The sequence below is a fragment of the Idiotropiscis lumnitzeri genome, chromosome 20, assembly GCF_059441095.1.
Source record: "Idiotropiscis lumnitzeri isolate Australia: NSW breed Sydney's pygmy pipehorse chromosome 20, RoL_Ilum_1.0, whole genome shotgun sequence".
NCBI classification, from domain to species: domain Eukaryota; kingdom Metazoa; phylum Chordata; class Actinopteri; order Syngnathiformes; family Syngnathidae; genus Idiotropiscis; species Idiotropiscis lumnitzeri.
This window is the reverse complement of record NC_142410.1, coordinates 8884322-8912202: the sequence shown is the minus strand read 5'-3', so window position 1 is coordinate 8912202 and position 27881 is coordinate 8884322. Positions and strand designations below refer to the sequence as shown.

The following is a 27881-nucleotide window of genomic DNA, read 5'->3' as shown; positions in this document are numbered from 1 at the left end:
TATGCTGCTTGCTTTTTTTTTTCTTTTTTTTTTTTTTCATCCAATTAATTACAGACTGCCGGATTGGCTGTTTGTGTGTGAATGTGCCCGCGTGCGTACGCCAAAGTATCAATCTGTTTATCCATCGTGTCCGTCTGCCTAATTCATTAAAATTAATTTTTACCTTGTTGTTTCATCGCGCCAGGGAAAAAATCAACAATTGTAATCCGGTTGAACACTTGGCGGTTTATGATGATGTCACACCACAAAAAAAAAAAAAACACACACACACTTAAAGAAGTGAACAATGGCTCTGTTGTGTAACCAGATTAGCCCAAAAGCGTGTCACGTCCCAGAGGTCCACGCCGCTGGCGGGACCGGCGTAAATCCTTCAGGTCTCGCTTTACACCTGCACAATGCAGTCATGCAGAAACATGGTCACGCCGCTCCTGAAAGCATAATAATGTCCCGGCAGGGGTCGCGGTGCCGACGTGCGGAATGGGAAGCATAAACATGAGAAGCGTTCCAAATTCTTCTTTTTGTCGTTGCAGTTTAATGTGAATATATAATGAGAAATGCCATGGCCAGGCTAACGGATCAAATCAGCTGTGCGGTGTTTTAACCATTTATGCGAAGGATTTGAAAACGGAAATGGTGGTGCAACACGTATAGACAGACAATATAATACTGGCAGGCGGATGGACGAATGACTAATTCATGTATATTAGTGTGTCTGTATTATACTGCCCCCAGGTGGCCAAGGCACACACAACATGAAGAGTAGCAGTAACTATGTTCAGTGAACTCGTGCAAAAATGTGGCAAACACAATTTTCTTTAAATAATATTTAACTGCCATGACTACGTTTTTATTTGGATTATGGGCAATTATTTTTTGATTAATTTTTTATTTACTTCATTGGGGTGTCTCATGGTTGCGTATTTCACGATGCCGTAATTTTTTTCTTCAATCAACTTTTTTTTAAATTATTTTAGTTTTTAATTATTTTATTTTTTTTTTTTAAGAAAGACTTTTCCCCTTATTGTATCATTTTTCCTATAGAAGTTTTACAGGAGCATATGTGAGTTTTGTATGAATTTTTAATTTTTTTTTTTTTTCCTGATCTTGAATGTTTTTTTTCCACACCCAAAAAAAAAAAAAAAAATTCCAAGATTTTCTTCTGCTGCTACAGTGTGTTCACGAACATGGAATTACTTGGAGCGTTAAAATAAAAAAATAATTTCGAGCCACATGCTCCTCACAAGATGACATTTCCATCATTTTGTTCTTCCACAACTGTGCAAGTATTTAGCAGAACCTTCCACGTTGAGATGACCTGACATGTCCCTTCTACCGGCTTGACGGTAAATAAATATTCCCAACTCGCGGTCCTGACTGTGGCATGACCTGGCCCGCAAATTGTTCACCGGTCACATGTGAATTGGAAATCAATGCGAAGTCCTCGATCATGGCATCATTAATTACTGCCAGCGTCCCGCGGTTGGAACGTCAGCGAAGGGACTGAGGGGACTCTCGTGCGCCGCTTCGGAAGCGGATGGCAAGGGAAGGTCATCGATAAGACGGTGCCAACGATAAAGTGAACGACAGCCGAGGTCACCGAGTAAGAGATTCCGAGAAGAAATTCACGGAATATCGTCTTGGCGCTAACAAGAAGGGTGGGAGGGGGGGGGGGTATTTTGGAATAACCGCGCACAATGAGCCACATGCTGCGTCACCATGCGTAAAGACAAATATATAATTACCCGATCACATGCAGAATGATCTTTTTGCAGTCAAGGTCAAAAGAAGCAATCAGTTCCACTACGAACGGCGACGACACGAAACGCATTCCTATCAAGCTCACATATTAGGTCCAAGCATGCAGAACGCCGCCCAAATACGTTTCCTCCGGAAGCTACGATGGCAGCTAGCATAGCGAAGCATTTATTCGCGTTTGTTGAAAAAAATAATAAAATAACGAAATAAATGTTGACGGGGATGGAATCACCGGAAGCATTCCAAGCGAGGAATTAATTGTGTTGCATTTTTGGGCCCCTTTTTTTGTCGACAAGTCAGAATCCCTTGGCTCTGGTTCTACCGCAAATCTCAGCTTAATGCTTTTTGCAACGGTGTTACCTGCTACTCAGAAGGGATGGAGACAGAGTCCTGCTGCGGATAAATAAAGGATTAATACCGTGATGCCTTGAGAGTGACCCAGCTTAAGAGTTGTTTTTTTTTTTTTTTTTCGAGATAGTGCTGTCTTTTGCCTTATTTTTTCCTTTTATTTTCTTTTATTACTTGCGCGCCATAATTCTTGATAATTGGGCAGCCAACTCGACTCACGTCCCAAAATTCTTCAAAAACATTCAAGCTTTTTAATGTCATTTCCAGTCGTAGGTTGACAATAAACCTAAAACACGGAAATGGCATTTGAAACAACCACATCACGTAACGCAAACCGACGGGCTAACAAATAGCGTCGATAGTTACAATGTAATAACACTTGAGCGACAAATATTTAAACGCACGTGGACAAAATTGTTTCTTTATCCTGTGCGAAAATTTACGAATATTTCTCCAGTTCAGTAAGTGACTTGACGTTGTCGGTTGTGTCTTCATGACAGTGTTATGCTGCCCCCTGTCCCAATTAATTAATCACGTGACAAGAATTATTTTGCATTCTATGTAACTCTACTGCTACTGTGTGTTTTATGACCTAAATATCAAATGCTATTTTCCCCTATAAAAAAATAACACAAGGCAAAATTGTATTGGAACAGATTAATCTCATTTCCATTCATTTAAATGAGAAAAGCTGATTTGGAATACACTTGCTTTGAGTTACGAGCATACTCAAAGGACAAATTACACTCTTATCTCAAGGTACCACTGTAATTGCCTTTTGATGCCGGAACGTCACAGAAAATCACTACTTTTGTCCAAATACCAGCCTTCAATTAATTTCAGCATAATTGCTAATTAATAAATGTTATAATTATTTATTTACATTTTTTGCGTTGGCCTGAACCCAAACTCAATGATAAATTCATTGTGGTCGTCTAGCACGATGCATTTTTATCTTTTTTTAATGACATCGCGATACGTTATTCGACGTCAAAGCGGTTTCTTTGGTGGCGGTTCTCAGATGATCTCCTTTGAAGTTTCCTGTCTAACAGCTTTCAATCGCTCTTCAGTCGTTCCTACAATCACCAGCAATCGGCCTCTATGATTTCAAGCGTCTTTGACAGTTGGGCTTTATTTGGCTTTTTGCGCTTCTATTGTTCCCGCTCTTTCATCTCCCCAAGATTCCCACTGGGATTTAAACGTTGTTGGCATTTTCGTCCCAGCCGCTCGTCGACGATCATCTCCCGACTTCCAGAGAGCTCCCGCGGCGGGAAAAAATCGCTCGGATCCAGGCAGATGTTCGTCCGTTCCCCAGAGAGTGACAGAATGGAAATGGATATTCCCATCTGAGAGGAATGTCTATTTCGACTGCTCCGTTTTTTTTTTTTTTTGGCGAGCGTAAGGGGATCACAACGTCTCTTCAGTCCTTCTGTCCAAATGTTCTGACTTAAGTTTTCTAATTTCCAGCAGCTTTTGTTGCAGTCTTTTGTCAGTCCGACAGAAAGGAAAGCGTTCCATCTGAGTCCCACCGTTACGCTCGGGAAAATAGTATGCTGATGGACGGCTCTCCTGGGATTTGCCGTTTCATTGCTTCTTCCAGACGGCCTGTTTTTTTTTTTTTTGTTTTTTTTTTTTGTTTTTCTTTTAAAGTCTGGATGTGGGCCAGGTCACCCCCTATCACTTTCCCCTACCCCCATAAAAGTGCTTTTACCGTCAGGGTTGTCCGAAATGGTACTTTCTGCACATTTGCTATGGAAAGGTTTGCCATGCAGTTTAAGTTTTATTTGGTCAAACTTTTTTTTTTCTTGAAATTATGCAATTATATAATTTTTTTTTTTAATACTAACTATGCAACTTTTAGTATAAAATGTTCAACTGTGCCACGTTTACTCTGGGAAACTTTGACCTACAGCCTCTTTGTGCCTTCAGTTAGGTCATGGGTGTCAAACTGTGGCCCGTGGGCCACATTTGGCCCACCATGTAATTATATTTGGCCCGCGAGGTGATACCAAATTTGACATTTTACATTCTATATCATAATAGTCATTAAAAACTAAACAATGTATTACATTAATAAAACCACTTATAGTAAAAAATAATAATTTATATTGTTTTTAAAAAAATTAAATGCTGGCCCGGGGCTTTGTTTTACTTTTCGGCCCACTGTGTATTTGAGTTTGACATCCCTGAGTTAGGTTCTTAATTTTAAAATGAAAGTAATACAATTTAAAAAATACATTTTTTTATTATTTTTTTTTCTAATTGTGATTCTGATTCTAAATGCAGTATGTGTGGTATTGGGTTCGACGTTTCATTGCCTCCTCCAGGCCTCCTTGTTCACACACAGCTGGAGGATGCTTGGACGTGGGCCAAGGCATCCCCGTTCAGCCCCCCTCCCCCTTTTTAAGTACTTTTACCTTCAGGGAGCCGCTTTGCCCGCGGGTAGACATGATCAGGCTGTGACCAATAGCTGCAATAGTCCGGACACTTCCCCGCTGAATCGCCGCCCATAAAAGTGCGGCGGATTGTAAATACATAACTCTTTATAGGCATACTGTAAGTCACTTAGTGCTTGAAATATAACAATATTTCTTCATGAAAGCCAACGTTTGCCGCCTTTACGGCTTGCCCGAAGGGAGACGGCTTTCCGGCGCAAATACTCGTGTAGCCTTGCCGCCGAGATACGCTTCGACGGGCCACCACGCTAAGACCTCGAGGCCTTCAATTGTCGCGCTGAGTGATATCGATCTCTATCTGGGACTACCCAAAGCTCAACGCATCCCCTCTGACCTCCGCCCAGCTCATGTTTTATTCCGTTTTCAAATGTTCGTCCTCGCCGCTTGTTTCCAAGCCAGCAAATATGATGGCGCTCGACTCCCCGGGGGGGACTCGTGCCGCTCCCGCGACGCGGCGTAACACTGATCGTCTCTGTCATCCTGACATTGAGCGCCAGTCGATTTCAATTCCTCTTGCGGCGTCACTGCCCAACCTCCCCCGATGCACCTGCTCTTGCCGCCGTTTCGTTTGCTTCCAGTTTCTCCCATTGAATGAGAGTCCTTCAAAAAAAAAAAAAAAAGGAGGAACAAGGGAGGTCATCAGAGAGGCTGAAAGACAAATCAGACAAAATCCATGTGACCGCTTGTTCTCCTTTATGGCATTGAGTTTCTTTTTTCTGATGGCTTTAAGCCGAAGGGCTCACCGGGAATCGTTCTGGGAATCTTGTGGTGATAATTGTGGAAAGTCTTGTCGGCATGATTGAACTTCTTCATCCGACCATGAATATCCAAAGCATAATTCAGGATTTCAAATGAAAGCTCCAAGTTGAAAATTTTGTTTTTGGGCTTCAACAAGCTCTTCAGGATTGATGATTTCTAGCATGCTCGTGATTTTCAAATCAGCTTTTCCTTTTTCCAGATAAAAGGAGAAAAGGTCAGACAATACGCTATTTAATAGAATGTAATTTGAAAGAAAATGGGGATATGTCTTGTTATCGGGATAAAAAAAAAAAAAAATGTCCATATCGCTCACGGAGTAAACGAATTGGTTGAAAATCTGCTTTCCCGGGCTGAACCGTCGCCTTCATAGATCATTAAGATGTCCTATAGATAAGTGGGCCCGCCTGCGCCATCCGTGCACCGGCAAATAACTCTTGCTGATAGCTCCCTTTCTCTTGCGCCAAGATAGTATCAGATTGGATTCCTTGTAAGCCGGACGCCACTCTGGAAATATCGTCCAAACGTACAAAGATAAAACATCTTAACATACGAAGATGAAACATCCCAATGTACGAAAATGAAATATCTTCGCGTGAAATTGAGATCAATAGTTGTTCGTCAAAGTCAGTCCAGACAGATCAGATTAATTTTTTTTTATTCTCTCTCTACTCGGGTTGTTAGCATGCTAGCATTTATAAATCTTATTTTTTAAAATAGTAGCCATCTACAAGGCATAATGTGAAGCATTTGATTTTCCTGATCTCTTTCTCACATTCTTCCTAATTATTAGCGTGCTAAATGCTAGCATGCGTTTGTTTGAAACACTTGTCCTGATCTTTTTCCTCTATTCGTGTTTCTTTCGTTCAATATGTTAGCGTACCAAATGCTAGCATGTGTTTGTCTGATTAGTTCTCTTCTTAGGAATAGACAACAGGATATTCTCGAGTTTATATTTTGCTGAATGTTAGCATACCGACTGCTAGCATAATAGCATTGCATTAGCGGTTAGCCCTAGCGTCAAACCTAGCTAGAAAAAATAAATACATAAATAAATAAAAAAATAATAAAAAGAAAAAAAAGATATATATATATATATATATATATATGTATATATATATATATATTTTTTTTTATTATATATATATATGTATATATATATATATTTTTTTTTTTATTATATATATATATATATATATATATATATATAAAATAATTAAAAAATATATATATAATAATTTAAATATATATATATATTTATACAATGGAAATATATAATAAAAATATATAAATATATATGAAATAAAAATAGATAATAAAAATATATAAATATATATAAAATAAAAATATATAAATAAGGGTAGAAGTTTGTAGGATGTGGACTACCTAACTCCAAAAATGGAAAAAAAAATCTGATTTAAAATAAGATATTGTGTACGGCTTTGAGATGTTGGCCTGGCAAGAGAACCAAATGCGGCGTCACTAAGCGGGTCGACCTTGCTTCCGCTGGCTCATTGTGCAAAAGTAGCGAGCGCCCCAAGGCCGGCAAGCCTGCCTAAAAGCACCCTCATCAACTCATGGCTTTTAATAGACGCAAACGGGCTTCAATTGTGGCGAGCCGCCCACGCTTTATCGGCGCACTTTATTGTCCGCCGCCGTTTAGCGCATCCCCGCCGGTTGCCGTCCATGAATCTGGTCGGGCTTTACACACTGTACGCCGTTAATCGCCTTTCCAAATAAAAGAATGTCGCCTAACAGAATATCGAGCTGGGTTTTATTCCCGGTACTTCATCACAAGCACTCTGTTGTCTGCTTTACAGTCGGTACACGCCGTAAAGCTCGGCAACTCTGTTGCTTCGCTCCCCGAGGGTTTCAATTAGGGATTCCATTTAAAGTTTCAACCTTCGCTAGTCTTTCAAATTAGGGTTCAAAGCTTGGGTGCCCAAAAAAGGTTCGGATTTCATGTTTAACGGCGCTAAACGTTCAGCATTAAGGTTGTACGGCTAGGGTTAGGGTTTCGAGACAAGATTTGGGTTTTAAGCCTTGCTTAGTGTCTCGAGTAATGTTTTAAAGTTTGGGATATTGTTTCAATTTAGGGGTCAGGTTCAAATTAGACTTCACAGAAAGAATTAGGGTAAATCCTAGTTTGAGGTTTCAAAGTAGGGCGTCAAGAACGGGTTAGCGCTTTCAAGGTAGGGTTTCAAATGAGCATTCATCGGAAAGTTTTTCACGATTCTACGATCATGAATTTCCGGTCTTCTTCTGTGCCACGCCGGGAAAAAGTTTTCCTTGCCGAGTCTGTGAAATTGACGTTAGCGCCCCGATGAACTTTACTTGGCGTCCTCTGGCTGCCGGCCCGTGTTTGCGCTCGCCCGCCACCGAGTGCGCGCTGTGAAACTGTACACGTACCCTCCGCGTCCTCTGTTGGTCAAATATTAGCACGGGCGAGAACACGGAGTGACAGCGCGAATGGAAATGACGAGAGGGGAACAAATAAGTCGGCAGTGGAAGTTGAGTGCTGAGTCATCGGTGAGAGGAGATGACGTTACCGTCAGCGCTAATGGATACTTTGAACGAATGATTATTAGTCATCAAAGTAGTCTGACTGCTACCAGGGGTAGGGTTTCAAATTAGTGTTTGGAGCCAGGATAAGATTTGCAAAGTTGGGCTTCAAACTTTGGTAACGGTATACGTTTTGAAGCATGCGGTTTGGAATTAGCGTTTGAATCAAAGGTTATGGTTTCAAAGTAAGGTTTCAAATCTGGGCGGGGTTTCAAATGAGGGGTTAAGGCATTGATTGAGGAGTTCAATTCGTTTTAAAATGGAGCTTCAAGGCGTGGTGAGAGCGTCAAATCAGGTTTTAAAGCATGGGTTTGGCTTTCAAACTAAGGTTAGGGTTTCAAGTAAGGGTTCGGCTTTCAGGTGTTTTAAAGTGTGGTTTGAAGTCTGTGTTAGGGTTTTAAGCCTGGTTTTAATGCCTGAATAGGTGTGTCCAGTAAATGTTAAGGATTTCAAGGAAGGGGTAGGGTTTCAAGTTGGGAGGTGTAAGGCATGGGTTAGGGTTTCAAATTGGAGTTTCAGGCAAGATAACCTTTTGAAAAATAAAAACCCATCATGTTTCAAAGAAGAAATACAAGCAAGGGTTAGGTTTTCAAATTGAGCTTTAACGCACGGGTCGGCGTTTTGTTCTCAGGTCGGGCTTTCAAATTAAGAGTCGAAACAAGGGTGAGGTTTTCAAATTAGGGTTTGAAGCCATGTTGAGGCTTTCAAATTAAGTATTGAGCAGGCCAAATGGAGAGAGTCATTATTCAAATGGAGGATTATTAGTTCCAAAAACAAACAGAGAGCTTGCCCTGCCTTTCGTCTTGTCCTTCATGTTGTTGCCTTCCGCATCATGAGCCCCCCCCCGCCCCGCCCCGCCCCACCCCATCCTCTCCTCCTCCTCCTCGTCCGAGCACCCACCCACCTCCGCCTTTCAATTGGATTACAATAAGGCTTGATGAGAAGACATATGGCTCCTCCCCGCTGAGACTTAATAAAAGTGAAAGTGGACTAATCTGGCAACCCCTCGGGAATCTAAACCCCCCCCCCCCCCCCCCATCCACACTTTCATCAGCGCGATGGATTTGGACCTGCCACACGCCGACATGTCCACCAACGGGGTGGGGCACACCCCCAATTTTCTGCTTTAACTCTTTGCGTGCCAGCCCAGGTACCTTTTTGACTTCTGTGTCCGTCAATGGCGGCAAATGAGTTTGCACGCTCCCCGTGCACGCTTTTTTTTTTTTTAATTGAGCTAGTCATAACTTTTACATCATTTAATTCATTTTTTTAAATTTGTTGCTTTTTTTAAATTTAATTAAGTAATTGAGCATTATTGTATTTCTTAAGCCAGCTCATCACGTGACCGTTCCCTCCTCAACCCCCCCCCCCCCTCCAGAAAGTAGAATTCCGCACATTTTTGTAAGCCTTCCCATTAAACGTTGCCCGGCAAAGCGGGGCGTAAATCACGGCGCCGGCGTCTTTGCTAATCTTTAAATATCCGACTCCCGTCTTCCTGAGCGTGTGCGGCGCGTCTTATCGTCCTCATCTGCAGTCTTACCTATGCATCCCTGCCGTCGCCAGGACGACGGCCAACGTCCAATAAACATTTCCGCTGACAAGGACGGTCGTCTGTTTACTGAGCAAGCACAAGCCTCGCTGGCAGGCCGACGTGGCTGCGTTGTCACCCCCGCCCCCGCCCTCGCTTAATGGTCACGTCAACCTTGGACTCCACGCCGTGCCTCTGTTCGTCAAAGTGGAGAGAAGAAGCCATTTTGTGTCCCTTTTAGTGCAACTGTAATTCTCAAAATGACTCGGATGCTTCAAAGACGACTTTCAGAAGCGAGGCGACCGTCGATGATGTGTCCGAAAACTTTCATGTGAGTCTTACAGCATCGCTGTCAGTAAAACTGAACCACGAGAAGGAAGGTTCAAAGAAACGAATACGGCGAGCTAAATAAATCTCGCTATTAGTTCCGCCTCCAATTACACGCAATTATTGATATCATTTGTCATCCTTGGACAATTAAAAGGTCATTTGTTCTGGACCACTGCGGTGCGTGAACGAGACCCAAAGCGACCAATCAATCACCGATGCCTTGACGTGAAGCGGGTCACAAACACAAGTCAGACAATCGCGTTTTATTTTATTTTTTTTTTTTTATCGTGGGGCCATGCAGCACACGGGGGGGTTCGTTCAAATCATTTCTGCAGCGTTTGCTGAGTTCAAATGAAATTGGGTTATCCGCGCATTAAATTGCGGCTTTAAAACTTCAAAAAGGCTCCGTCACGCCTGCGGTGGAACGCCATGAAATTACCTGCTCCGTTACATCCCGCGCTGCCTTTTTAACCCAATCCGGCACCCTTTACTTTGATTAAACACAGTGAAGAAAAAGATTCAAACTGTCCGTGTTTTTTTTCTTCTTGAAACATTTGTTGTTTTTGTGATCGCGAGGCTGCTCATTATTTTGTACAAATGGTGCCGAAACTGCCGTTTGATGTCATCGGATGTCTTGGTGAAGCAGCATGTGGCTCCTTCAAGGTTGTTTTTATCGCCATTTCCCAAGTGCCTGTGCACAATTTTGTTATGTTGTATATTCTAGTCGGAAGACCTTTTTTACGGCGCTCACATTTCTTGCAAGAAACGTGGTATTTTTTTTTGGAGTGGTTTACATTTGTAAATGTGTAATTATTAGATACGCCAGGCAGCCGTTAAACTTTTAATTTGGGAATGCCTGCGCTGGTGAGTGAGTCAAACACTTGGAAAAGAATAATCGGGCCATGCCAACTGGTGTGCTATTTTACAAGTCCTCACCAGATGGATTCGCGGGCACATCATAAACGCACAACGCCGCACCGCCGGCTGCCCCGGCAAATCTTTGGGCCGTCCAACACGGACGCCGGGGCGGCTTCAACAGCTGTCAGGGGAGTGTGATGACGGCGTCACCTGACAAGCGTATCAAAGTCCGGACATGCGGCCCGACGGCGGCACGGCGACTGCCAGCTAGTAGATGGAATCGAGCGCTAATCTGGCAGGCGGAGTGGGAGCTCGATCCACCCCTGCACACGCACACGCACGCACACACACGCCGCTTTGAATGGTCGCCTGCAGCTGCGACACGCTGACCCCCGGTGCAGCCGTTCTGGCACTATTGATGGATGGCGGCGTAGCAAAGTATGAGTCACGCTACACAAGTTGTGTATGCGCGCATGTGTGTGTGCGCTGCATGCTCTACTCGACCAGATGCATATGTTCCGTTGATACAACTCCGCAATGAACTTACCACCCCCCCAAAAAAAAATGTATTTGTCATGACACAGGATTGTTTTTTGTGAGTCTTGCTACCAATCAGCAGCTTGCATAATAATGCCTTGGTGAAGCAGCATGTGGCGCGTTTTTTAAAAAAAAAAATTTTTTTAATTTTATTTATTTTTTTGCATCGCCTGGTCCTAGTGACTATTTTACGCTTGTGATCTCCACATCACTGCTGATTTCTTGACTCGCTGCCCCCAAAATTCCATTTTTTGCCAGCGCAGCTTGCTATTCTGGATCACGTCATAATATCTTGGTAATAGAAGGCAGTGTTTTGTAATTTAAGCAAGATGGCCTTTTTTTTCTTGGAAAATTGTGATCTTAGTGATGCGAGGATTCCCCGTTTGTGATCATGCGACAGCTTGACGTTTAGTTCAAGTGCGGCAGCAGCTGCCGTGTTTGTCAGGAGACTTTGGTGCTTTCCAGGTTAATTACGGTAATCTAAAAAAATATTGCGTCACAGGAGCTACTTTGATATATTTATTCAAATTAAATGTGAAAAAAAATATACAAGAATATGCTAAGATTTTTTATTATTATTTCTGAGGTGCTATCAGATTTTTTTTTTTAGAGGATGACAAATAAATATTTTAGAATTTTGGAGTAGCCCAGATCTCGCCAATTGTCCCTTGCTGAAGAAAGGAAAAGAAAAAAAAAACAACTCAAATGTACAACAAACGTACGGTGTCTTTTATGTTCCCCCTTTTGATGGTTTCCATTTCATATTTTTGCAAGGTGGTGCTGCTGCTTTAATGTTTTGTCCCCCCCCCCGCCCCCACCCTTTTTCTTTCATTCTTTTTTTTCTTTCTCCATCTTTGTTTGATCCCAACAGTGCTTTTAATCGCCAGAATGTTATGTCCGCTCCACTTTTCTCTCTCTTGAATAATAAAAAAAAAAAAAGACGCCGTCTGATGATGTTTTTTTTTTATCTAAATACAAGTTGAGGAAAAAGTCCTTCAAAAATGCAAGTTTTTTTTTGGTGTGTGTGTGTGTGTGTGTGTTACTGTGGGCTGTTCAAATTTTAAAAATAACATTTTAAACCAGAACAGGATAAGCACTTCAGGGAACAGATCGATGGATAATGGGTAGAAAATTGAAAATGATTCCCAGCCTGCAGTACAGTGCACACGTGGTTACTACGTGTGCCTCAACGTCAAAGATCTTTCGACTTTTCTCCGTCCTCGACTTTTCTTCGTCCTCGTGACTTAGTTAAAAGACTACATGTGGACAACAGCTGCCAAGTCCGTCTGCTCCGTACAGCCTCTTCTCTTTCTTGAGAGAAATGCCGATAATAATGAGCGTCTTGAGACTTAGTGAAGCAGCATGTGACTCATCTCTTTTTTGTACGTTTGTACTCAATCACAAGGTCGCTCGCAATTTGTGGAGGTGTGACAGGAGCTCACATATTTGCTCTGCGCCGCCGACCGTTGCAAACGAGTCCATCGGTTTTGCTGACCGCTGTCGCCTAGCTTATAAAATGCGACAACAACAAAGGCAATTTTTTGTGGACCGTAATATGCTCACTCTCGTAGGGGCAAATAAATTGCATGAATGAGCAACACGAAAACTGGGTTGTTTTGGAGTTATTACAATAAACGTGAAGCCACATTATTATGTAACTATGGCTCCGTAACAAAAGGCACCATAGAAGAAGTGTGAACATGTATAACTCACCGTAATGCTTTATAAAGAACCGCTTGCTGCATAATTTATTTTATTTTATTTTATTTTATTATTTTATTTTTTTATTTTTATTTTATTTTATTTTTATTTTATTTTATTTTAATTTAATTCTATTTTTATTTTATTTATTTTTACTTATTTTGCTCGCTTGCAGGTTGAATATTAGCTCGTTCAATACCATTGACGGATAAATACGTCAAAATCCTTTTTTTTTTTATTTTTTACTGGGCTGTTCGTGAATGAGTTAAAATACTAGCAACTTGCGTCAAGAGTCCATCATCGATGGATGTAAACGGTGAGAATCCGGTCACTTTTCAAAATAAAAATTTCTCCTCCGCCCCGCCTTATTTTCCGTCTTCTATTGTTCGTACCATGCGGCTCGTCGCCCGGCGTTATTCTTGCACGCCATTTGCGTCTGAAGTGACCATACGCACGTTTCGTCTGAGCGTGACAGCAGTCGTCACGTTAGTCACAGCACCTTGTATTCTAAAACCGTCTGCACTGAACTTCTCTTTTTTCCCGCAAGGTTTATTTTGACACCGGAGCCGCCCTTTTGCGTCGGGAATTCTCCCGTCTGTAACTACATTGTGGAGAGTCGACACACACACACTGCATGTCTGTGTGTATGTTATCCGAGACCTGCAAAGATTGTCAGCGCAGGGAGTTGTAGCGGACATACTGTGTGCGGCTATTTTTAGCCCAAGCGTGGTAGACGGTTGGCTCCCCTCCAAGGGAAGTGGGTCAGATCCCGTTCTCTGGGATTAAGAAAAGACAAAGTCTTTCACTTAGCTTTTTATTCAGCATTTCGGTCCTCTGGTTTCTTAAGACAACGTCGCCACGTCCGCCTCTCTTGGAGTTATCGCTCAGCCACAGGGCTCGGCGCGGCGGTGGAATCATTTTGCTTCGTGGGAAAGGTGACCATGGACGAGGATGGAGGAATGGGATCTCGCGATTTCCGAGTAAACAATTGTATGTTTGTGATCTCGAGGCCACTTTTGCTTGAGTCGAACGATTTTGAAAGCTGCATTCTCAAATTTCTCTGTTCGACTTTGTCAGAGATAACCGACTTGTGAAAACTCTTAGTGACTGCAGTCATGTATGCTGGCAACACAACGTGATGCTCGTCCGCTCTAGTCCAAGTCTCATTTTCGAGAAATCATTTTGACTGACAGGCTGCTTCCCGCTGTGACTCGGGTGAATAATTATGATTCTATTTCCTCCTGCCTCACAAGCCGTCAATTTTCTCCCTCGTTCCTTCTCGGACGCTCCCGGCGATGGATAGATTGATCCAGACTTTCTTGTCTCTGCCCCCTGCAGAGTATCGATCATCGGGGCTGGTGAGGCATGATGGGTAGAGAGGGGGGGAGGATTTAGTAGCTTGAGGCTCAACAATGTTGTCAGCGGTGTACGAGGCAGAGCGAGTGCATAAGTAAAACATGCCGACGCGGTCTTTTGATGAGTCGAGAGAAAGTCTGAATGAAGCGTTGCAACATGCTTGAATTCTTCAGGCGTGGCGAGGCGCGATGTGGTTCAAAGGCATCCGCGTTCTCCCTTTCGCGAGTAACCAAGAACAATTCAACCCCGCCAATTTTTTTTTATAATATGTTCTATGCAGGCCTATTAATCGAAGCATGCCATCCAGATTAATATTGCATTTGTGGAAAACCTTTGAGTGCAACCCGCATCTTCCATGTCAGTCAGCGCAACCTCGTATACCACCTTTCGTGCAATTTCTCCTTTTATTCGCAACTGTTGCGAGTTTGTGGGTTTGGAAAAGACACGCGTGTTAAGATCTGAATTCGCAGAGGCAAGGCGGTGTGCATGTACGTGCGAGGATCGCGGAGAAGTGTTGCTCATATTTCAAAAAATACTCCAGTGCTGCCGAGGGTCTCAAAGGTGAAGCCGGAGTGATCGGTCGATGTGGAATGAAATTAGTTGAGAAGTGCGTGAAAACAGCAAAGGGGCTGGTGAAAAGTTGGACGGATCAGGAACTTGAAATGTGGAGCTGAAGTTCAGTAAAGCGGTTGACGTCACGCTTTTACGAAACGCAAACATTTAGTTGTTTAGGGTTACTGACAACAAAAGCTCAATTTATGTGTATTTAATCCTCCTTTTTTTTTTTCCTTTTTTCTTTTTTTGGGCGGGGCTGGCAGCGCCGCTGACGAGCTGATAAATTCACTCGGCTGTGCCACCGAGCACGATCGCCTCATTCCGAAACACCCAAAGTGTTCTAATATCCACGCAAAAAAAATGCAAACCGGAGAAAATGCCTTGAGAGGCTTGTTGCCAAAATGTTCCTCGACACGTACCTGGCCGAGGGAGGGGGGAGAGAAGGGGGGGGGTCACAAGTGCGTTTGTTTTATTTTACCTGCTGCTACTGATCTCCTCCCTCAAACCCCCCCCCCCCCCCCCACTTTGCTCTGCCTTTGGTATTAGGCCTTTCTGTCGGCGTTAGGACTAAAAGCATCGGGAGAACACAATCCACTTCACAAAGATGATAAAAGCGATAGCGAGTGAATCACGCTCGCCTCTCGAAGCGACGTCTCCGGAGACTGACGGCCCGCAGCGCGCCGGCAAAGACGGCATACGCCACCGCGCGCGTATTAAAACAAATATTAATCAAAAAGGACATGAAAGTATCCTCTCGCAACCCTCGTTCACTTGCCGAGCGACTCTTTTCCTGACAGCAAAGCGAGCGGTTGCCTTTGAGATGAGCCCGGAAGCCGAGGCGGGGGCTCGGCGCGAGTGCGCTTGATTTGGCGTTCTTGGTAAAACGTTGATTTCGGAGAACGAAAGCATCGGGGAGGGGAATCAGAGGAGCCGTGGTTTACCGTTTTTTGAACCGAGACCGATAAACGATATCGGTTTTGCTTGATGTTAATCGAAAGAGCAGAGTGTGGAATTGGTTGAATCAAATTTGATTTTACAATTCTGCATTGACGTTTAACACTTTATGTTTTGGGATTTCCGTCTTCCAATTGGCCAATTTACAGAACACTTTTAACCCGCTCTATTTTTTTGAGTAATTTATCTCGGCTCAACTTTATTTATGGAGCATTTTCAAAACGACCACAGCTGCATACAAAGTGCCTTTCGTAAAGTAAAAATAAGAGGTGGGCACTTGACCCTTTTTTGCTGGTCAGTCCCCCGAGCTCTGGCCGCGATTTGGGAAGCCTTCCGGCCTTATTCCAAAAAATTTAGAAAATAGAGAATTTTCTTGGAATTTGTTAGTCTGTGTAAATGTGTAACTGCAGTCAGTGTTGTATTTTTATTTTTATTTATTTTTTTTATTTGTTACTAAGACTCTCGGAATGTTTTTACATGAAACCGGTCATGGTGCAAAACAGCTTTGGGACTTTTTTTTTTTTTATTTATTTATTTATTTATTTTTTTCATTTAATTATTTATTTATTTTGTCTCTGAAAAAAATCTCCAGGCCATCGTCTGCTTTCTCACGTCGTCAAACACATTTTCCAACTTTCCCGGGTGCACCAGTTGGGGTGCGTGCAACCCCAAACTGATGGCAGCCATTACGGCTCCCACTTTTAGAGAACACTCGTATTCGCTAACTTGCGGCTAATGGCGTCCTAGCAACGGCGGCTCTCCGTGTTCCACTCGAACGCTGCCTCAGGTGTGCTAAGAATACGTGGAGAGCCCTCAAGTGTCGCACGAAAGAAGCACAAAAGAGGAATATGCATTTGCCTATTGATTATTTTCAGGGCTCGGCGCTCCTCGCCGTCTGTTTGCCGTATGTCAGCGGGAATTGTCAAGTCCGCCCGGGGTTGTCCGATCCACTTATCCCGACAAACAAGCTGGGCCGAGGAGCCCATGTCTCGCTCGATGGATTGGAGCGAGAACATCGGGGGGCTTTTAGGGGCCTCTCGACCCGCTGCTAGCAGGATAATGGCCCTCTCCCCGGAGTTCACCATCGGCGGGCATTAGACCGTCACGCACGCCCTCCCTTCCTCTCCCCGCCGCCTCCGTTACTCCAGCTGTGGATGTCACCACGGAGCCATTAGCTTTTTGCGGCACCTTCAGAGGGAGGCTTCATTGTCAGCTTCTCGCTGTCGCCATTAATAACTCTCACCGTTCCATCTCTGGCTCCTTAACTCCGCTTTTTCTCCCGTCCAACTCGCTTCCAGCTGACAGAAAAGGGAGATGCTGAGTCAAGGGTGAGCTCTCTCCCTTGGAACGGTGCCCAGAACGAGGCAAACCGAGCCAGCCGCAGTGATGCATCCCTATAAATATCGTCAATATTCTTGATTAATCGCTTCTTGCCGAAATCCCAAAATTTTCCTCACTAATGAATTCAAATAAAAATATCACCCAAAAAATAAAATCAGGACCAAACCCGGACGCCATATTGGGAAAAGAACAGTTATTTGTGGAATTAATTCCATCCCGGCGTCCCCATTGGCCAGCGTCTTGCGTTCAACCGACCACTTCCAAGAGCCACTAAGCCCAACCTAAGTGCTGCAACGAAATCACCAGGGGAGCTCCGCACACTTCGATACGCCGATGCGGGGAAAACAAAAGCACCAGGAGAGATGACCGAAGAGGGACGGAAATTGAAGCCATTAGAGAGCCCTTATTACTTTTTTATCCGAAACGGCGCTTCGGTCGGGAGGAACGAGAGAAACAATTGGATGCGAAGGGAGTTGTTACAAAAATATTAGCGGGGAAGACGCTTGCAAAGGAGCAAATAACGTCCAAGCAATCTGGCGATTCACGACAAGAGCTCCACGAAGAAGTGACGGGCTGCTTCCCCCTAATTATTCGCTACGCGCAGCCGTGTGGAATTTTGAGGATTGTGGGTGTGAAGGATGGCGGTGAGAGCAAATATTGATGAAGGTCCAGCGCATGACTCACGGGAAATGCGGGTCAATAGCAGTCAGCCGTGTGTGCGCGTGTGTGTGCGTGTGTTTCTGCACTTTTTAATAAAGAGTTTGGCGCAAGAAATGTGGTCATTACGCTTTAAAAAGTAAATCACGCTGACGCCGTTTGTATAAATATGGAACGCTCTTATCAAGACTTTTAATTTGACGCGTGACTTCATGTGGGCCGTTCCAATTAAATGTTGCTGGTGGGCTGGGCGGTTAATGGATTTCATTCATTAATTTGAGTTTATTTGCGTGAATGTTTTTTTTTGGGGGGGCGTTTTTGTGCTTTCTGCAGCACAACAAAAAAAAAAAATATATATAGGGAACGTTAACAACTTAATGACTTGGTTACGATCAACCCGATAAACAAACAACTATTCCGGGAAGCAGACGTGAGCCTTTTGTTGCATCGGCTTTCCTTTGGATTTCCTGGAATTTTTAATTTTTTTTTGGGGGGTTGTTTCCGTTTCTAAATGATCCTAAGCACTCATGGGATTTAAAAATCGCTCGGAAATCGGTTGCGCTGTTGGCGGTTGGACAAACAACTCGAAGAAGTTGAATATTGTCATTGTCCTGTGAAAAACACGCATGTCCAATTTTGTCAATTTAAAAAAAAAATAATAATAATTCACGTTAATGGGATGCTACCTAACCTTATAAACATTCGTATACTTATAGCAATTCGAAAAATACTTGCCATTTCGTAAAGTGGCCACAAGATAATAGTATTTGCCCAAATAAGGCTGGTATCGGGCGATACTGATACGTGGTATCGGTACTCGCGTATCCATTCTATAAATGCAACAATTTCAGCACCGACATAAAAATTTAAAAAAAAATATTTTAAGCAATTTGTATTTAATATTGTTAGCGGAAGTGGCACCCATAATTTATGAGAAAATCAGATTTTTTTATTTTTTATTTTTTATTTGATTTATTTATTTTAAATTCTTTTATTTTATTTTTTCCCAAAAATGTACACTTAATAAAATATTATTTTGAAAACTTGTAAGCAAGGCAGCCGGCTTATTTCGTATCTGGAGTGCCCGTGTCGCTTTGTTTATAGCGTTAGCTTTCCGAGTTTCCGTTTCGTAAAGTCTCGCTGAAATTGCGGTGACCATTTGTGAAGACGAGCCGGCGTCGCCATCCGTACTTCTCGGCTCCCTTGACCTCCTCCTCACTCCGACACTCGCGTACGAGCTGGAGGGGATGCGTCATCGTCAAGCAAGAGGAGAAGCCGACTGGAATACTAATTTTCAGAGCAATAAGAAAATGGAAATGCTCCCGCAGAAAGGACTTCAATACATTTTCTTTTTCAATCGGAACATTTGATTGTTTCCCACTTTGCTCGAGAGAAAAAGCATATAAGAATAATATTCTAAGCAAATATTGCTTTGCCCTCTTTATTTTTTCTGGCACCAAACACATTTTTGAATATTTTTTTTCCTTGCATCATTTTCTACAGAAATAACTTTAGAATGCAAATGTATCTTTCCAAACGTGCTACTTATTGTATGGCGACCTCTGCAAACTATTTTTTGGAAACTGTAGTGGCAAGTCGATTAAAAAAAATGATAAAATAAAATTTTTAAAAAACTTGTCTTGAGAGGAGTCGGGAAAGTCGCTAAGCACAGCGAACGGATCGCTCATTTGCCAAAACCGCTTTTGAAAAGTTGCGCTTCTCTATTGACAGCCGTGTTCGAGTAAGCGGTGCATGTCAGCAGGGATGCTTTTTGACCCATCGAAGCTGCTAAAATCTTTTATTAAAGCATTTATCGAAAAATGAACGCAAATGAATCTCTTAGCGATTAATCGCCCATCGGATTCTTTTCATTTTTGTTTTTTTTCTTGAATGAAAGTCGCGCAACCTCGTTTTTTGTCTAAGTTCAAAATGTGAGGCAGACGTGCTCCCGACTTGACTGCCCTTCTGCCCTACAAAAGCAGCCGGAATATAGTCAAGAAAAAAAAATGGAGGCATGCACTGTGTTGTAATGCACAAAAATAATTTTTAAACCTCGCGGTGAGGTAAGAACCTCGAATAGAAGCATTTGCAGGCCAGACAACTATTTTCTGAATGCACCCCCCAAAAAATGAAATAATTTTTTTTTTGTGAGGCAAGGGAGAGCCAGCTCGCCTTGTAGAGCCGCAGGCGGGATTAGAGCCACACGGCGGCGGATCCTTGAAATGTAAAATAGCCGCCTTGAGGAGGCTATTTGGCTCCATCAGGTGATAAAAGGGCGGGAGCTCCCGTTCACGATACATCCTCCCCATTCTGAGGGCTCCTTACAAAAGCATTCATGTCAACAATTGTATGTTTGGGCTCAACTGGTGATATAAGCAATCTAAGAAATATATTTACATGAATTAATTTAGTCAGAAGGCGTTGCATACTTTATTCTTTGCATCGGCTCGATACACTTTCTCTTTCTCAGCCCGGATGCCATTTTTTTTCACAATTGTATGTTTTTAGTCACGAGTTGGCTGTTGGCGACATGCGAGTCAGACAGCCGCGTACGCTGCATTGTGTGCATCTTTATGCAATTTCACCACTTTGTTGCACGGAGCGCGTACATATCCCAAGTAGTTTGGAGGACTGTTCCAAATATCTTTTTGTCGTCAGTAGTGGGCCCCTAAATCGCACGTGCGCGAAAGCAGCCGCCGTGCAAGTCGGGCGACCTTGAAGGCTCCATTTCTTGCAACCTGTATTTAATTTCTTTCAAGCGAACATCCAAGGTTGTTATTGAACGCTCTGCGTTAAGTAAACAATTGTTTGTTTGGCATTTTCAAGGCCGCTTTTGCTCGCTGTAATTCTGAGACAGCTGCTACCTTGCTAGTCAGAGGACCTTTTGGATTGCACTTTGTCCATTAAGCGTATCTATTTTTTTTTTTGCAACGAATACACATATAGTTAGTTGTAACAGTTAACAATTTTATGTTTGACCTCCAGAGGAAGCTTCTGTTTAGTGTGAATTTATTTTCTGCATTTTGTGTCCACAAGATTTTCTCTTTCTTGCTAGAAATTATACATGTATCGCAAAAGTCTCTGTTCCAATAGCTAAACAATTGTATGTTTGTCATCATAAGGCTTTTGTATGTGTGTGACCGTTTTCTGCTTGTAATTTAGACTACCACGAATGTTTCTTTCTCATTCCTCTTTCTTCGAAAAAATTTCCGAACAAAGTTTTTTTGCGTGTTTTCTAAAAGTAAAATCTTGCCTGTGTGTTTTTCAAAGCAGTGCGAAGCTCCCGCTGCCTTCTTTGTGTTCTCATTTAACCTCGCGCTAATATGAATGTGACACCCCCCGGGGGTGCTCCTCTGGCTCTGGTAGAAGACATCAGCTGGCATATTAACGTCAAAGATGACTTCCGTGCATATGCAAGATCCGAGCTTGAGTTTGGGTCAGTTGGCAGTGTTGCGGGCCGCGTGGGCTCGGGCGAACCCTCGGCCGACGATTTCATTAAAGTTTCCCTAATGGCACCAGAACTTCTGACAACAGACGGCTATAGAAGCGTCGGGTGTGTGTGTGTGTTTTTTTTTTTTTTTTTTTTAAACGCCCCCTCAAGGTTGTTGGCCTGCTTTGTATCACCCAAGCGCAAAAAAACGTCTCGGCCGCGCAGGCTTTTTGAAGAAATATACTCTTCCGCTTGCCAGAATATTCCTCAAAGTCCCAGCAGGGTTGGTTTGTGTGTTGTGCTTCCAATCGATGAAACCACTTGAAGAAGAGGAGGCAAGAGCCTCGCCATGCCACCCTCTACTGCATTCCGTACGTCTGCTCGGTTCCAGTTGTCTTTCAAGCAAGGAATGAATTGTTCATAGTGTTAGTCACTTTTCACAATTGTATGTTTAGAGTCGCAAGAATTTTATGGTTTAGCCGGCTGCTGTACCTTGAGGTTCTGCGCTCTATGCGCTTGCTCTGCCCAATTTTTTTATTATTCTTGTCCGCCAAGTTCCAAGCGATTGTCAACAATTGGATGTTTAGGTTATGTGCGGTGAAATTCGGAGCAACTGCCGCGAGTTGCTGTCTAAATCTGTGCACTCTTCCACGTCCCAAAATATTTCTCAAATTCCAATCCGGTTTTCCACGTCCAACTTCCAACATTCCCACTTCCGATTGATGAAACCACCTGAAGAGGAAAACCGGATCCTTGCTAGAACGCGGTGCAGCTTTGACCAAAACCCGAGATGGCATGTTGGATTTTTTTTTTCTAAGCCGCAGTAGGTTTGTTGTTATCTGCTAGAGCAGATTGTGCATCTGCGCAGGGGGGGGCGGAAAGGAAAAGCTCATTCATCAGAATTGGCTTTATTGTCAAAAAGGCGCGGAGACAAATGGAGGTTATATATCGCGAGAGTGCTATAGGTTTAATAGCCAATGGTAGTTTTTTTTTTTTTTTTTTTTAACCCTCTGCTCCAAGGAACTGTAAAACAGTTTATGTTTGTGCTTACGAGGCGGTTCGGTGCTTAGTATGAATGTTCAAAAGAAATTGCATCGCGCTCACTGGCAAGAAATACGAACGCGAGGGTTGCAAGTCAACTCATTAGGTACCTTTGAATTAATTGAGAGCCAAACCGTTAATGCGCAAAATAATATTTCAAAACATTTCAATAAAATCCCGAATTATTAGGGAAAAAAATACAGAAAATATTAGACGCCTCAACAATAGTTTTATATCTGTCACATTTATAGGAAGCATAAAAAAATACCAGGATGAATTTGTTTTTGAAATGGTGCATTACCAAAAAAAAATACAAAACTGTCAATATAAAATATTACATAAATGGAGTAAGCCTTGGAAAAAAATACAGAAATATAAAAAAAAAATGATAATAATGTTTATTGCAGTCCGTGCAAATTTCTTTCCTGGCTTTTATGTGACAGCCACCAAATTATGCCGTTTTGTTTATAGTGTCGCATAAAAGCAGAATTAGCGAGGGTTAATGATAAATTAACGGTCCGAGCGCAGATGGGCTAGCGAGCGCATCTGGACCAATTAGCGCGTTCGGTGTTCCCCTCAAGGTCGCTTGTGATACGTATGGACGAGCACCCCGAACGTCACCGGACGCCGAGCAAGCCAGCGCGACGTCGTTCGACTTCAAAGATGCGATGAAGTTGGCCATGATTCGGGAAAACCGGAACATGAAGTTGGATTGCTCGGCAAGACCATCTTCACCTTCTGACCTTTCCGAGTTTGGATCAAAGTGAGCGTTCGCATCATGCAAGTGGAACAGCGGAGCGGTGACGTCAAACGAGACTCGTGCTGGACGACGGCTCCGTTTTGACATGGTTGCTATAGCAACGTGTAAGCTCGGTCGATAACGTGGTCCATTTGGAGACTTGCAAAAACTTTGTGGACAATCAGACCTCAAAGTTCGATTTGTCGGATATGTCTTGAATTTGGGACAACTGTTGACATGCTACCTTTTTTGTGGACTGTTGTGTGTGTGTGTGTGTGTGTGTGTGTGTGTGTGTGTGTGTTTAGGGAAGGGGGCATGTTGGCCCAGCCACTCAAAAATGTGTGTGTGTGTGTGTGTGTGTGTGTCTGTGTGAGTGTTTTGTGTGACTGTGGTAATATTTAGACAACCTCCACATCCCCGAGTCCAAACCCAAACGGAGCGTTTCCAGATGGGAGGATACTTGTAAACCGCTGCCGTCCGTCTCCTTCAGACCGACACGCACACACACACACACACACACACACGCGGTTTGTCACAAGGATGACGTGCAGATGGACAATGGTTGGATGGAGGAGCGCTATACTTTGCTCTTAAAATAGAAGCAGAAGACGTGCAGATAAGAGCCAGGAAAAGTGAGCAGTTCGGGGCTTTTGGGGGTTGGGGGGCTTTTCAGCGAGACAAAGCACTATTGTAAGCAAAAAGTTCAGGAGTTTGGTGTCAAAGTCACACAACTTTCAGAAGTGATTAATTTTCGAGTGCGACACAAACGAGAAGGCCAATCCAAACCACATTACCGCCAGTTTGCCTGTTAAACATTACATTAATGAATATTGAATGCTTTTTTTTTTCCCCCCATTTTTTTTTTTTTTTTGCTTCATCTTGATAGACATCAGCACATTTTTTCCTAAAATGTATTGAAGACCAGCTAACCAAAGTGAATGAAATGAATTAACTTGTAAATGGCTTTCATGTTTGTTGTGATATTACAAGTTGTTGCTAAGCAGTGACCTCAGCTGCACTTGGATCCATTGATAGCATCGTGCACTGCTAACATAAGTGCTCTGCGGCACTTGAGGATGTATGTGTGTATATATATATATATATATATATATATATATATATATATATATTTAATATATTTATTTTTATATTTAATATATCTATTTTTAATATATTTATTTTTATATTTAATATATCTATTTTTAATATATTTTTTATATTTAATATATCTATTTTTAATATATTTATTTTTATATTTAATATATCTATTTTTAATATATTTATTTTTATATTTAATATATCTATTTTCAATATATTTATTTTTATATTTAATATATCTATTTTTAACATATTTATTTTTATATTTAATATATCTATTTTTAATATTTATTTTTATATCTAATATATCTATTTTCATATATTTATTTATTTATCGATTTAAAGTTTGTGTTTTATTACGCTACTGTATTTGGTCAAAAATATTGAAAAACACATCTTAATCAAATAAAAAGCCTAAAATACGATGAGCTTTAAAATCCACTTTTCCGCCAATATGGAATCAGGACAACCGCCATCCAATTGACTCGCGTAAAAGCTTCTTATCGTGATGGAAAGAAGCTGAATTACGAGCGACCATCTGCGAGCATTGACTTTAAAGTCCATTATGCTCAATGAAGCTCCTGTATCCACTGTTCACAAACATTTAATGTTGTCATGTTGTTATCGTTGTTGTTTACCTTTACTCATCCGCTAAGTAGTTGTTTCTTTTTTTTTTGTTTGGCTGAAATAGTAAATGACAACCCATAGTGTCTTTAATAAATAATAACATATTGATTAAAAAACAGCCGGTGAATGTGGTAAGTATGTGAAGGATTTAATCATAAACAAAAATAACCACAAAAGCAAAATCTAACTATAAAATGACATAAATAAAATGTTTTAATTGAGTAAATGTGGAGGCCAGTTATTAGGTTCGGGTCTATTTTCTGCTCCCGAATTGTTTTCTTTGTTGCTTTCTTACGAGACAATCGATTCGGGTTTAGACTCCGAGACAAAACAACCACTGCGTCCGGCGTCCTCGTGGACCAAACACAGCGCCCCGTTGGATTAACGCGACATCTGTTTCGGATGTAAAGTCTGGCAGAGATTAAAAAGTGTCACAAACACACAGGCACATGATGTAATCTCATCAAGCGATTACAATCTGTGTGACACGAATATTCAAAGAAGCTGGGAAAAAAAGGGGAAGAGAATAATTTTGGGATTTTTTTTTTTTTGGGGGGGGGCGGGGAGAACCTTTTTTTTTCCACTAGGGGCATGATTGCAAAAATTTGAAAAACGAGGCAAAAACAAGCTCTCGCACTTGATAGCAGTTTAATTCTATTAGACCATCATTTCCGACACTGTCAACCTTTTAAAAAAAAAAGCAGCATTATGAATTTGTAAATTGCAACACGGCGGAGGCCAAGACTTAACACACTAATTAACTGACATTGAACAAAATACAATGCAGAGAGTGAACACAGATGCCAGCAGAAAAGTCGGGCCGTCTTCCAATAAAAACGAGAGCAGTCTATGTCAGTTGAGGTCTTGAAAAATGTGCTAAATCAATTAGTGAAAATCACTCCAATTATGCAGTCAGAGAAAAACATCACAAACCAGACGGATAATGAAAGGTGATTTTAAAAAATAAATAACGGCAACATTAACTTCAGTATGAAATAAGTCGTCGTTTCTTAATGTTTTACATCGTCCCTTAGCAATGCTAACTTGATCGAATATAAATAAATGTAAAAACACAAACAACATTGCTAAAACAGTATACATTAAATAGTAAAGGCCCCGCCCCCTTTCTGAAATTTACAGTAACGCACTGATTCTTCAATATTATTTTCTCTCGAGAATGTTGTATGGAGTATGTTAAGTACGCGCTTATTCAGCTGCTGCTAGCTTAGCAGTTAGAATGGCTTCAATGACTTCTGTTATCCAGTGCTGGGCACTTGACCCTTTTTTGTCGGTCAGTCCCCTGCCCTCCGGCCGCGGTCTCTGAATAATTCCGGCCTCGACCCTCCGGCCTTGCTGCCATAGAAGGGCGGAAGTGTTACTTTGAAGAACCATGGTAGGACAATCATTAGCCGTGCTAGCTAGCTTGTGTGGCGTAAGTTAGCTTAGGGCTACGCCTGTACTTCCTGTGTGGCGGTGAAATCAGCAAAGGTGGGTGGCTGTTTGTCAGGGACTCAATTTTTTTGTTTTTTATCAGCTTGGAGCTGTTTAAAAAAAAAAAAAAAAAAGGGACTGTTAGCTACTTGAAGCTATTTTAGCACTGAGGCAGATCCAATCATCATCAAGCTTTATCATCCCTACCCTAACCCTAAACCTCGTTATTATCCCTTACTCCAAACCCTAAAATAACATCTTTGCCTCATCCTTCGACAATATGTTTTAGACACACACACACAAATATGTTTAACATATACTCACTCCGCTAATTAGCCGCTAATTATTCGGGCAAGTGTAAACAATGGCAGCAGATGGCAAAAAGTGTCCCATTAGTGCTAATGACCTTGAGTAGCATGAGACTCCCTCATTAGACCACAATAGTGTGAAGTTGCACGCACATGGAAGAAGACGACTTATCGTCGTGCTCCTGATGTTCTCCAATGTACCGGCAGCGTCCTCGTTTTACCGAGTAAGGTTACAACACGGTCAAAGTGGATGAGGAGAAAAGTTCTAATTGGTCGGTGAAATGAGTCAAGGAGACCGCCCACTCTCCGGACACGGCTCGACTCCGGGCGGTTGTGGAGTGTAGCGCTAACACGCCGCCCACACCCGGGCAACCACTTGTTCGCCTCGCTGGCCGCGTTTACCCACGCACAGACAAAATGCCCGTCCTTTTTTGCTCCCGGAGCTCAGGCTACGAGCTATTCCTTTTCTCTTTGACTTTTTCTTAGTTCTTTTCTTACCCTGTTCTTCACACTACCCCCCGACTCCAAAATGGTGCTGCAGTGCTGCCCTCTAATGGCCATGGGTGACATTTCAAGTGTTTTTGTGAACGTGGTTTCAGGTTAGCGTTCGGATGTCGAGGGATTTGAATTAGTGTTTCAAGACGGGTTCTAGGATATTAAACCAACATTAGGATTTCAAATAATACATTCAAGCCTGTTTTAAGGTTTTAAAATAACCTTTTGGGGTCTTAAAAGAGGCTTCAAAAAAATTTCGGATTTTTGATCAAGCTACGTGTTTCTAATGAGGTTTTGGAGGCAGGATTTAAACGACGGGGTCATGTTGGTGGCATTAAACTTGTTGGCATTAAACGCCTTTGCTTTCTCTCAGGTGATTAGAAGAAGAACAGCTGTCTGGTCCCCTTCTGCTAACGCTAATTGCGACACATTCCGTGCACTAATTACTCGGCTCTTTATTGTGTATTCGGCTTATTGGAACATAACGTTAGCATGTTTTACTAATAGCGCTCAGCACGTTCCCTCTCGCCGGGTTGTAGAAGTGAAGAGTGTGTCGTAATGGAAACGCTCGTGCACAGTAATTGAGTCTGTCTTTTTTTATTTATTTATTTTTTTTTAATTGTTCATTTTTTTATTTTTCAATTTTTAATTTTTTGTATTTTTTAATTTAAATTTTTTTAATTTTTAATTTTTTTAATTTTTAATTTTTTAATTTTTTCATTTTCTTATTTTTTCTCAGATGGTCCCCAGCGAGCAATGAACATATTTCAAATTTCCTCCTCTCCTCTCTTGGGTGTATCTGCGAAAAAGTACGTTGAGCCCCGCGGCAAGTCGTTGCCCCTTGCGCTCTCTCCGCTTAGAAATGGATTCAAGCATATTGCAAAAGGATATACATGTATGTTTCGATATTAGCGCGAGACGCCGCCGAGGGAAGAAGCATCGAAAGATGTGACCGGTGAGAGCACAAAAGGAAACGGAAGCGCTTTGTTGGAGCACACATGTAAGACTTGAATGGCAA

The 27881-nt window shown here is 42.2% G+C and overlaps 1 protein-coding gene across 1 annotated transcript in view; it reads left to right on the top strand.

The window, feature by feature from the left end:
- Positions 1-27881, top strand: part of sdk2b (sidekick cell adhesion molecule 2b) — a 224859-nt gene that overhangs the window by 142597 nt on the left and 54381 nt on the right. The gene's annotated exons all lie outside the window — the stretch shown is intronic.